An 11,649-nucleotide genomic window follows, 5' to 3' on the forward strand; every position below is an offset into this window, starting at 1 on the left:
ACAGGACTACGGGGTGGGGGGTGGGGGACACGCAGATGGTGAGTAAGTTTGTAGCCACCCGGGCCTTCCTTCTTTTTCCAGGCCCCCATCTGGCCAGAGGAGATGGAGGAACAGTCTTTGCACCTGTCTCCCTGAACCCATTATTAGGATGAGTCAGGAGAGCAGGTTGGGGCCCAGCACACACCTGCAGAAAGTTGGAGAACGGGGAGGAAAATGGGAAGCTGAGCAAGGCACCCCAGGCCTGGGCAGGGCCGGGTGGGGCAGGCTGTGACTAAAGGCAGGAGGTTTGGGTCCCCGAGGCAGAGATTCCAGCTGCAATTTACCTGATGGCTTTGGCTGGTTCTCCGAAAGATCCTGCAGGGCATTATGTGGGGGCTGGATGACTCTTAAATAACAGACCAACTGCTGGCCAGACACCCAGATCCCCTGGGAAGGAGGCACACAGCCCCCAACCCACCTACCAGGAGAACAGATGTACAGATTCCTCCCCATCCTTCTGCAGCAGTGACACCCAGCATCCCAGAAGGACAGGCACGTAGCTCCTACCCAGGGGACAGAGAGACCCAGAAGCCCCCTCCTCTGGGAGACAGAAATAAATCTAAAGAGACAGACACACAGACAGGCTCCCCTCAGACCACACACACACACACACACAAAAGGACACAATTTTAAGTCCCTTCCACAAAGACAAATGCAGGGACTTCCAGAGGGGACACAAAGACTACATTCCTTTCTCCCCTCCACTCTATTCTCCCTGGGCCTCCTGATGTGCTGAACCAGCAGGGGGAAATCCAGTTAGTACCTGTTTGCCCCAGGCCCTCCCCCAGCTTCTTTAAACAATGCTTAATTTTCCAAAGACTGGTTTGAATGTTTGCCACCCCCTCCCCAACAAACCCCACACCTTCCAGAGGCCGAAGGGAGGGGTGAGGGCCCACTGCCAAAGCAGGGCTGGGAAAGCGGAAGGAGAAAGGGAGGGGCTGGTCAGACAGGTATGGCCGCCCTGGGAAGGGAGGACAACCAGCGCCCCACTTCTTCCCCTTCCCCCACTATTATTGGGTGGACTGGGCGGCTCAGAGGGGAAGTACCAAAGTCCTGAGCACAAAGCAGTAACCCAGAGCCCTTCTCAAATCTCGACCTCTCCACCCAGCCCCACCTCTTCCATGGTTCCAGGGATGCTTTTTGTTTAAGGTGAGGACAAAGAGACTATAAGGAACCCTGTGGTTTTTCAGGCTGTAGGGCTGGCCCAGATCTCACCCAAGGAGCCTCCCTCTTTTCTGGGGCAGCCCAGAATAATTCTAGGCCAGGTGTGTGTGTCTGCATCTCCTTTGTCAGCTCCCTATTACCCAGAGGCTCTAGCCAACTTGTCGCCCATGCCCCAAGCAGGGGTGAGAAGAGGCCAGAGCTGCCCTCCAAAGGCCTCTGCCCAGGCATCCAGGGTGGAAGGAGAAGGAGAAGGCCCCGGGACTAAGGCCAAGTGATGACAAAAGAGAAAAACGGACCGGGATGGCCTGCAGGTATAACTCCCTGTAAGGCTGTCTCTGGCCACTGCAGTCTGCACACTGCTGCCTGCCCAGAAAACGGGAAAGTGTTTATGGCGGCTGTGCCCAACCCAGACAACACTGCCCCAAACTGCTTTTCCTGGAGAACAGAAGGGGGAAGGAGGAAACACTCACCGCACCTCCACACCCCAATGGCCTGAACAGAGGAGGCCTGGGGCCCTGAGCAGCTGTGAGAAGGCTGGGGGTGGAGGTGGGTGGGCAGGGTAACTGTTAGCATTACATCACTCACGATCATCAGAAAAGATGGTCTGAACAAATTCTCAGTGATCAGAACTAATGACACAAAGACAATACATTCATAATATGGAAACAACCCAAATGTCCACCAATTGATGAATGGATAAACAAAATGTGATAGATCCATACAAAGAAATATTATTTACAAGGAATGAAGTAGTGATATATGCTACAATGTGGATGAAAACACTACGCTAATGGAAGGAAGCTGGTCTCAGAAGGCCACAGAGTACACGATTCTGTTTATATGAAATGTCCAGGCTGGAGAGGATGGAGGCAATTGCTAAAGAGTACATGGTTTCTTTTGGAGGTGATGAAAATATCCTAAATTTGATCATGGTGATGGTTTTGCACAAGCCTTTGGAAATACTAAAGGTAATTCATTGAATTGTATGTTTCAAATGGTTGAATTACATGGTATGTGAATAATAGTTCAACAAAGCTGTTACCAAAAAAAAAAAAAAAAAAACCCACAAAGCATAAATTAGCCACGTATACAAAGTTGGGACCTTGTGAGCCAGCATCGGGATCAGGGGAGAGGAGGGAAGGTTTTGTTTAGATGCTGAAAGTAAAAAGGTCTCCACCTCTAGGTGAGAAACTGGGGCACTGTCCCCAAAACATTGGAAACACTTTAAAAGATGGGCAACTTAAACTAGTACTGGTGACATAGAAATAGCTGAGTGTAGCAGGTTGGCAGCAACAACAATTAGTTTAAGTGGAAAGCCACAGATGGTAGGAATGCCCATCAGTGAGTCACATCATGAATAATAAAGGTGATTTCATTGTTGATTTTTGTGCTGTGTTCCTCAAGGCCACAATGTCATTGCTGGTAAGTGGGGACTTTTTTAATTCCTGATAATTGGCAATTCTGATGATTAAAACCAGCCAGAATGGGAATGGACTCCCTGGAGCACAGGAAGTTCCTGTGCCTAGAAAAACTGAAACCAAGGCTTGCTGATCAGCTGTCAGCTGGGTTCACTGTAGGAGGATCCCTCCTTTAGGGACAGGATTGGACTAGAACTTCCAAATCCTCCCCACTCTGAGAGCCTTTGATCCGTGTCCCACCACTATAGAGATTTACCCGGGAGATTAGGCATCCACAAATGTTCTCTGACCTGAAGTTTTGATTTTGATAGAAGACCTGATTAGAAGTTTTTAGGACAAGTCTGGAAAGAAGAGCAGCAAAGTAAAGCTTTACTGCGGAGGAAGGAGGCTTTCACCCAACAGCCAGGAGGTGATGCTGTCTCCTGCCCACCTTCACATCCTTGCACCCTCACCTCCACGGATCCCAAACCTGAAGAGGCCATCCGCTACCTGGGCTGTCAATGCTCAGTAAGTGGTGGGAAGGAGCCATCTGGGGTTCAGTGGGGAGGAAAATTTTTCCTCTGTCTTTCAAAGTTCCTATTGCTTGTCTGAGAATTCAAATGACATGAGAGAGATTAACAAGAGAAAAATCAAACCTAATTACATCACGTAAGTGTGGGGAATTCACATAAACATGAGACATTCCAAAGACTTCCAAAGACGATTGGGCAAAATGAGGTGTTTGTCATCCTGAACTAAGAAGGGGGCAGGGGTTGGGGACTTCAAAGGTAAGGAAAGCAATTTGCAGGACGATGGAAAAGAGTAAATGTTAAGCAGACAAATGTTTGCTAGGCCACACAGAAACAATGGGACGTACAGAGGAATTTTAACAGACTTGGCCACATTCCTCCCCTTCTACCACCCCTACTGCATATCATACTATTGCTATCTATGGTGAAAGCTGCCTTCCTGGAACAGGTCCTCTAAATTCTTCTGGGCAGTTAGGGGGAGGTCAAAGTTTCTTCCTGAGTCATTAGGCCTTGACTGTTTTCAGCTTGAAATAATCTGCAGTTCGCAGTAGCACATCTTGGGGCTACTGGTTCTGAACCTTTATGGAGTCTTCCCCTTCACTCAGGCTCTCTGTCTGGAGCATGTGCACAGACATCACCCAGGCTGCACTCCATCTGCATTTTCTGGAAGTTTCCTCCATGCATCCAGGGTTGAGCCCAAGGCTTTAGCTCTGGTCCTACCACCAAAACCTCCAAGTACCCACTCTTCTCCTGTCCCCAGAGGAAAAAAGCCAGAGCCCAGGCCCCGAGCACAGCAGAGTCCCACTTAGAAAAGATGACATGCCTGTTCCCCAGGGAGGGCTACACAGAGTGGCCGGTCGCCAGAGCCTGCCACTGCACCATGCTGGCCCAGGACCCAGACAGACTGAGCAAGCCCAGAATACGGGCGGTGAGGACCGCAGTGCAGGGGGCTGGAGTGATGGGAAATGGAACACGGGAGTCATTGGAGAATGCTTCCCAGGGGGCTGGGTCCCTGGAAGAGCCCTAAGGAAGGAGTCACACAGGCTCCCCATGGCTCCACTGCTGGGAAAAAGCTTTCCTAAAGGTGTGACCAGGTGAGCGGATAGGAGCTGAGGAGGGAGGAGGGAGTAGGAAGGACCTGGGGACCAGCTACAGTCCCTTGCAACCCACCCCCACCCTCCAGCCCTGAGAATTACCCTCCCCTGGGCTGCTTGGCAATGGAACTATTGTCCATTGTGGGAATGGGGCAGGGATGCACGGCCTTGATTCCCTCCTGTTTTCATTCACCCACTCATTCACTTGTCAGGCACTAGCCTAAAACATTTGGGGAGACAGCTTTTTGGCTCCTTTCACACCAGTTACAGGTACAGGTGGAGGCCTTCTTTGGTCAAGTCAAAATGTATCCTGAAGGTTCCTGCTGAAAAGAGGCCATTAGGAGTCCTTAGCCATTAATTAAGTATGTTGATAGCTGACTATATTCTGGGCACCTGATGGAAAAGCTCTGAGGGAACTGGGCCCCTAATAACCTTCACTGTGTATTGAGAGAGCCAGGCAGGTGACACTTAGTGCCACTTTATTTTATTACTGTAGTAATAATGCTTATATGGTACAAAAACTGCCTTACAAATATTAATATCACTTAATCTTCCTAAGAACCCTATAAAATAGGTGCCATAATCACCATTTTGACCACATAAGAGCATGCCCAAGGTCACACAGCAGTGTCGCTTTTTCTCCGTGTTCCTAACTACTACATCTTACTTCTGGTGTAATGACGGTGGGTGAGAAGAGTAGTGTGGCCTCAGATGAGCAAGCTGGCACTAGCAGAGGACTGAGAGGACCTGAGGACAGTGCACTCTGATGTGAAGAGGAGGAGAGTGTGGGCACTGGGCTCAAGGGTCCCCCGAGGAGGCAGGGGAACCTTGTGGGACGGTGCTAAGGTGAGCTCCCTCACCTCCATGTTACCTGACATCAGTCTTGTCTGGGATGGAAACTTCTGAGTCTCCATTTTTCATTCTACTTCCCCAAGCTCCAATTCCTCAGAAAAATCTAGGAGTCTGAAAAACAACCCCCAAGCACCCCTTTAAAAACTCGTAACATGAGGGGTTGGACAAGAACCTTTGAATGCCCTGATACCCCAAATTTACCAGAGTCCCAGGTTAAGGCCCACTCTTAACACACTAGCCCAGGCCCCCATCCTAGCCCCTGGGTGAAAAGAAGGGCCCCTTTCTTGCCTTCCTGATACACAGGAACAGTGACCATTCCATGCCTGGAACAGAAGAGAAAGTCATGCAACATTGGTGGCATCCTGAAAAGTCAGGGACAAGGCGTGGTCCTCTGAGAGGAGTTCTCCTGGTCTCATATTTCATCCCACCCCACCCAAGGTACACTGGACAATGGCTTACATGTGAAAAGATCATTTATGTATGTCTGACAGGCATAAATGAAAGGGTCTGCTTGGCACCAGATTTGGGCAAACCAGAGGCTGCGGCCATCCCAGGCCTCATTGGAGCACACCAATCTGTCACAGTTACAGCCCACTCTTGGCACAGCCAATGTGGCCAGACAACCTGCCTGGGAAGCTTTGGCTTGGGGAAACCAGTCTGTTTCGGTGAAACAAAGAGCTGAGAGTGGAACAAGAAGGAAGAGGGTACAACAGCTAACCCCCAGCCCGCCCTGGAGAGAAGACTCAAGAATCAAGGGCACCCATCAGAGCTGGAAGCCATAAATGCCCAGGTATCTAGGCAAAGCCTGGAATTAATCACCCACCATAAAAGCAGCACACTGAGGTGGGCGGGTGGGGGGGGAGTCTCCTCAAAAGTGAGCTTCCCCAAAGCTGCCTTCTGTACCCTATCAATACAACATTAATTTCGGCCCTCCCCACCCGGGCCCTACCTGCTGGAGTAGAAGGAAGTAACAAGCAATAAAAAAATAAAATAAAATAACCTGAGTGTCAGTTTCCTCCTCTAATATTAGGGGTTGGTCTAAACAGCCTTGGATATTTCTGACTCCCCCACCAACATCAATGAAAGTTTTTTGGTTTTTTTTAGATAATTATTTTTTATTGAAGGGTAGTTGACACACAGTATTAGATTAGTTTCAGGTGTACAACACAGTGATTCAACATTTATATACATGATAATTCTAGGTACCAGCTATCACCATACCAAGTTGTTACAGTTCAATGAAAGTTTTATGATTATATATATATATATGACTCAAGGATTCTAAGGAATTTGGCTTCAGGCTGAAAACAATGAGGATTTTCTCCTAAGGGTAGAAGCTAACAATGGCTGGGTTCTACCTAGGTAGGAATAAATATAAAGCTAGGTCCCTGCCCTCGGGCACACGGGAACCAGGTGCTCTGGCAAAACAAACATGCCCATCCCCCCGTGCCACACGTCCCCTCTGTCCCCGCACCCCCTCACAGCTAGTCAGTCACTCTGCTACCCCCATCTCTCTCATGCATGCACAGACTCATGCACACACACACAGTCATATCATCCAGACACACACATACACATTATTGCTCAGAACCCTTGATTGCAAGTGACTGAGACCCAACTCAAATGCGCTTAAGCATAAGAGATCATTTATTTGCTCACATAATGGAAACCTCAGGAGGGCCTCTGGCTTTTGGCATAGCCAGATGAAGGGCTCAATGATAGCATTAGTACCATCTTTCTCTACTTCTCTTGACTCTGTTTTCCTCCATGTTGGCTTCCTTCGGAGGCAGACCACCTCCATGCTGCGGTGAGGATGACGACCAAGGAACTGCCTCTTTCCCTCGTCGTCCTTCCTGCTGGATTTCCCAGGCTGACTCTCACTGGGCTCACTTAGGGCACCTGCTCAGCAGAATACTCAAATTTTGACTAGATGGGTTCATGCAGCTGGTTGCTGGAAAGGGGTGGTCATCCCCACCCAAACTACATAAAAAGGGGGCAGAAAAGTGTTTCACCAAAAAAGGAGGAGGAGAGATGTTGACAGATAAGAACAACAGATGTTCATGACCTACAATAACCCAAATGTACACAAGGAAGATGTGGAAATCTAGAAGACTACAGGGGTATAAAGATATCAGTGTACACACTGAGCCCTTGTATGAATGTAAATATTGCCTGGCCAAAGTCTATCTTCTGTACCCTACAAACAAAATGTTAATTTCAGATAAATTAGTTGTTCAGATGTATGCTATAGGACTTCAGAGGGAGGGAGGGAAGAGCTGTTTAGAATGGGTTTAGGCTTGATTGAGTTGAGTCTAGAAAACAGACATAGATGGAAAGATCTGGAAACGCAATGAGTCATTGCACAGGAACAGGATTCCCATGGAACAGAAAGACTAGGTGGTGAAGAGGCAGGTGGGACTGAAGGTTCCAAGGCCAAAGTTCATCCTGTAGGTTGCAGAGGCCAATGAAGGTGGGGGACAGAAGGGTGACATGGTTAAAGCAGTGCTTTACGAAGATTAAGTGATCCGTGGTATGTAAGTTAGGTGGTAGGTGCAAAAACTGAAGGCAGGAAACTAAAAAGAGGGCTAATGCAGAATGCAAGTGAGCAGGCCTTGGTGTGGTAGGAGCAGTGAGGGCAGGAAGACAGGGATGGAATCAAGAAGAAAGAACAAACTAGATGTGGCAGTTGATTGCATGGCTGAGACCAAGGTTAGGGAAGCAAGAAGGTGACTCAGATGCACTGTGGTAGCTCCCTGCTGGACCCTAACACCTTCTGCTCCAGCCAGACTGGCACACGCACTTGCCATGAGCCACTGGGCCGACCCCTGCCATCGAGTTCATCCTACCTGCATCAGACCACAGCTCCTTGTGGACAGGGCAAGGTCCTCTAGCATCTAGATCTGGTTCCTATCTCTGTGCCAGCCTCTGATTGGTGGGGTGCTGACCCAGAGCAGATGCCACTGAGTGGATGTGCAGACCCTCCCCTGATCAAGCAGTTTACACTCACTCCCTTACCTTTGCTCATTACACATGTGCACAAGCACACCCTCACTCTAGCAGCAGCATGATAAGATGCCATAAAACCCTCTGTGGTCCTCAGCAGCAGACACAAGTGTGGGAAAGCCTGTTTTCTCTCCCCGCTGATCATGCCACACCTGGAGAACAGTGTTTGGCTGGCTGTTATCTGACTCTTAGGAGGGACCTGGAGTCTTAGGAGGAAATGGAGCCTATACAAGGAAACACAGGGGAAGGAAAGGAATATAGAAGCCACATTCTGCAGAGACACAGCTGCAGGAGCTAGGAGTGCAAGCCCTGGAGAAGAAGAGACACCACCTCCCTGCCGGGAAGAGAAAGATACATTCATCAGGGTGGCCAGAGGGGTACCACTAGAACCAGTAAGAATGAGCTCCGAGAGAGGGAGGTCTGCACACTTCACTTCACCTCATTTAAACTCAGAGAGGCGCTGCCAAGCAGGGAGAGAAAAGTGCCCACTTCACACAGCTGCCAAGGGAATAACTTGAATCTGAACTTTGTGGATTGCTCGCTTGTGGGACTGCCCCCGAGCCTGTTCAGGCATAGCTACTGCTCTGCACACAGGTGGGACTGAGAGCCCAGGGACAGTAAACGCAATCAGAAAAATTTTGGAGCTACTTCCTAACTGTGTCACGTTGGACAAGGTACTTAATCTTTCTGAAGTTCCTTTTCCTCAGCTGAAAATGGAGATAATAACTACCTAAAAGAACTGATACGAACATTAGATAAGGAAGAGTGCCTGATAGTTGCAGGTTTTCAGCTGCTAGTTTGATTGGATCGCACCACCCCTCCTGCTTATCCCCCTCTCTTTCCCAGAACCTTCCTCAGTGCAGTTTCCCTTCACCACCTTCAACACCACCCTCCATGGAGTTAGTGGTTGCAAATTTGCTTTGTAAGAATTTAAGGCCTGGTATTCCCCCAGCAGGATGGAACAGTGTTTCGTGAATCTTTTGTGTCCTCTGCAGTACCTGTCCCATCCACAGTAGGTGCTCAGGCAGGAGAAAGCCCTGGCTCAGAAGGGGTGAGGGTAACTAGAGAGAGATGGCAACTGGGGCTATCTGGAGGGATAAAGGGATAGCATGCAAAAATCTGTCACCATGCAAAACAGAAGCTTGCAAATGCAATTCCCAGGGAGCTAGCCATGCAAACTGAGCCCTACCTGTTGACACCCACTTCCCTTCCCCAACTTTCAACATAGGGCTCCTTTCCCTGCCCACGATGGTGGTGGTGGTGGGAATGATGATAATAATGATAGCAGCTCTCCTTTACTGGGTTCCCACTAAGTGTCAGATCTCTTTCCATATTATTATTTATTATTGCAAATATATATTATTTGCAATCTTAATAATCCAAGGGGAAGGTAACATTTTACAGATAAGGAAACTGAAAGTCCTTCAAGACTTGACCTCAAGTCTGGGGTGAGTCCAAAGCCTGAACATGCTCTTTCCAGGGATGCTGTCTTAGAGGCAAGGCCATTTCTCTCCATCAAGGGAAGCTGTATCATGCAACCCAGGAGACATGACCCAGAAACATGTTTATTTTATTTAGCAATCCAAAAAAATATATATTACCTTCATTCAATTAGTATTTGTTGAACCTCTAAATTACTGCTCCTCATTTAAGGATTCTGACAGACTTAGGGGACCTCTCTCACCAAAAGGAAAGCTCCATCAAGGCAGGGACCGTAACTGTTTTGTTAGCAGCATTAGAGCATATCTAGCAGGCATTCCATCAACATGCGATGAATGTATTCACAGGTGATTGACTCAGCACCATCATGTGCATGTCTATAAGAGAGAAAATAATGGAGAGAATCAGAGTAGCTCAGGTCAAAGAAAGCCCCACTACCTACCAGCCAATAAATAACCAACCTACCTCCCGGATTCCCTGGTCTCTAAGGGCTAAGATAACCCTAAAGCAAGACACAGAGACCTATTCATAGGTCTTAAAGCAAGCCTGCAGACCTGGAACATTGGAATAGGCTGGGCCTGGGCCAGCCCGGGCCAGTTTAGCCTCAGGGAAGTGTTAGGCAAGCTCCCATAGCAACGGAATGCAGTGTGCGTTTCTGTGTTCCCAGAAGAATTCCAGGCTGAGCCTATCTATTCCCCAAGGCTGTACTGTCCCCTCTCCATCCTTGCCTCCCCAGGTTTCCCAGGTGACCATCTTAGGAACCTAGAGAAGCCTGAGCAGCAGAAGCAGCCTCCAGAACATGAGATGCAGAGGAGGGCCCCACCCAGACCAGTGCTTCTGGCTCAGAAGTGTCCAGCTGCAGAGGTCAGGCTCCTTGGGCCTCCTCCTAGACCCCTGGGCCCATGGTCCTCATGGCTTCCACGTCCAGCCACACTGACCCTCCACCCCCAGCTCCTTCCCCACCAGGGCCTGACTCTGGTCCACTTGGCAGCCAGTGCCTACACAAACTCTCTCCATCTGGGCAGTTCACCAGAGAACCTCCTCCTCTCTTTCTGCCCCTGCAACCTGGCTCCACCCCCATACACCTCCTTCAGGAAGCCCTCCTGGACCTTCCTTCCTAGGCTTCTCCCCCAGCCTTCCAGCTTGTCTCTGACCGGTATTCCTCCTCTGACCTGGTCTCCTAGAGTTCGGTGTGGGTCCAGGCACCCCAAATGGCCTAAGAGTTCCCTTAAGGTAATGACAACTTTTAATCCTTGCAGAAGCTATGAAATAAGCATTTGGATAAAAAAAAATTATTTTTAACTCCATTTCAGAGCTGAGGAAAGAGCCTCAACGTTAAGAATAGTCTGTGCTCCAGAGAAGGCAAATAGTGGATCTGTGGCATCTTACTACACTGATGGACAGTGACCACATTGGGGTATGGGTGGGGACTTGACAACATGGGTAAATGTAGTAACCACATTGTTTTTTCATGTGAAACCTTCATAAGAGTGTATATCAATAATACCTTAATAACAAATTTTTTAAAAAAAGAATAGTTTGTGCTCTAGCAGTAGCAAATGGGAAAAGCAGAATTGGACCCTGTCTGCCTCCACAGGCATGTCTCACCTGCTTGCCTTCCATCTCCCTCTCTCCCCACCCCTTCAAGATGGTACCATATTCCAAGCACACCCCACACCACAGACTCTTTATAAGCCCCTTTATTCCCCATAATTAAACCTATAAAGGAGGTACAAATAGTTTCATTTTACAGATTAAGATAGGGAATCTCAGAAACTAAGAACATTTCCCAACATCACACAGAACCTAAGTGCGAGGATCAGAACTCAACCAACTCTTCTAGTTCAGAAACCCAAAGCTAGGTTTCCCAGTCCACTGGGTCTAGCCAGAGACAGGATGAGAGATGCAGGAGATAAGAGTGCAGATTCTCCAGGCCAGCAAGAAAGCTTCGACTCTGTCAGCCAGCCCCTCTGATAAAGGAAGATGCCTTCCAGAAGGCCTGCTGATCTGGGGAGACCCAGGAACCCCAAGGCAACTGAGCAGTGGCAAGCTTGCTAACTAACCTTCCAGCTCTCTGCACCCCCTACTCATCCTGTGCGCCCACATGCCCTCAAGTCCTCTCACTTCTGC

General features: G+C 48.8%; 1 long non-coding RNA gene across 1 annotated transcript; it reads right to left on the reverse strand.

Annotated features, from left to right (window-relative positions):
• Positions 1 to 6,705: 6,705 nt before the first annotated feature.
• LOC118927251 (uncharacterized) lies at positions 6,706 to 9,636 on the reverse strand. Its single transcript, XR_005030755.2, has 2 exons — positions 8,092 to 9,636; positions 6,706 to 7,056 (listed from the first exon to the last, which is right to left on the reverse strand). It is a non-coding gene; the product is annotated as an uncharacterized LOC118927251 (long non-coding RNA).
• Positions 9,637 to 11,649: the final 2,013 nt, after the last annotated feature.

The sequence above is a fragment of the Manis pentadactyla genome, chromosome 10, assembly GCF_030020395.1.
Source record: "Manis pentadactyla isolate mManPen7 chromosome 10, mManPen7.hap1, whole genome shotgun sequence".
Classification (NCBI taxonomy): Eukaryota; Metazoa; Chordata; class Mammalia; order Pholidota; family Manidae; genus Manis; species Manis pentadactyla.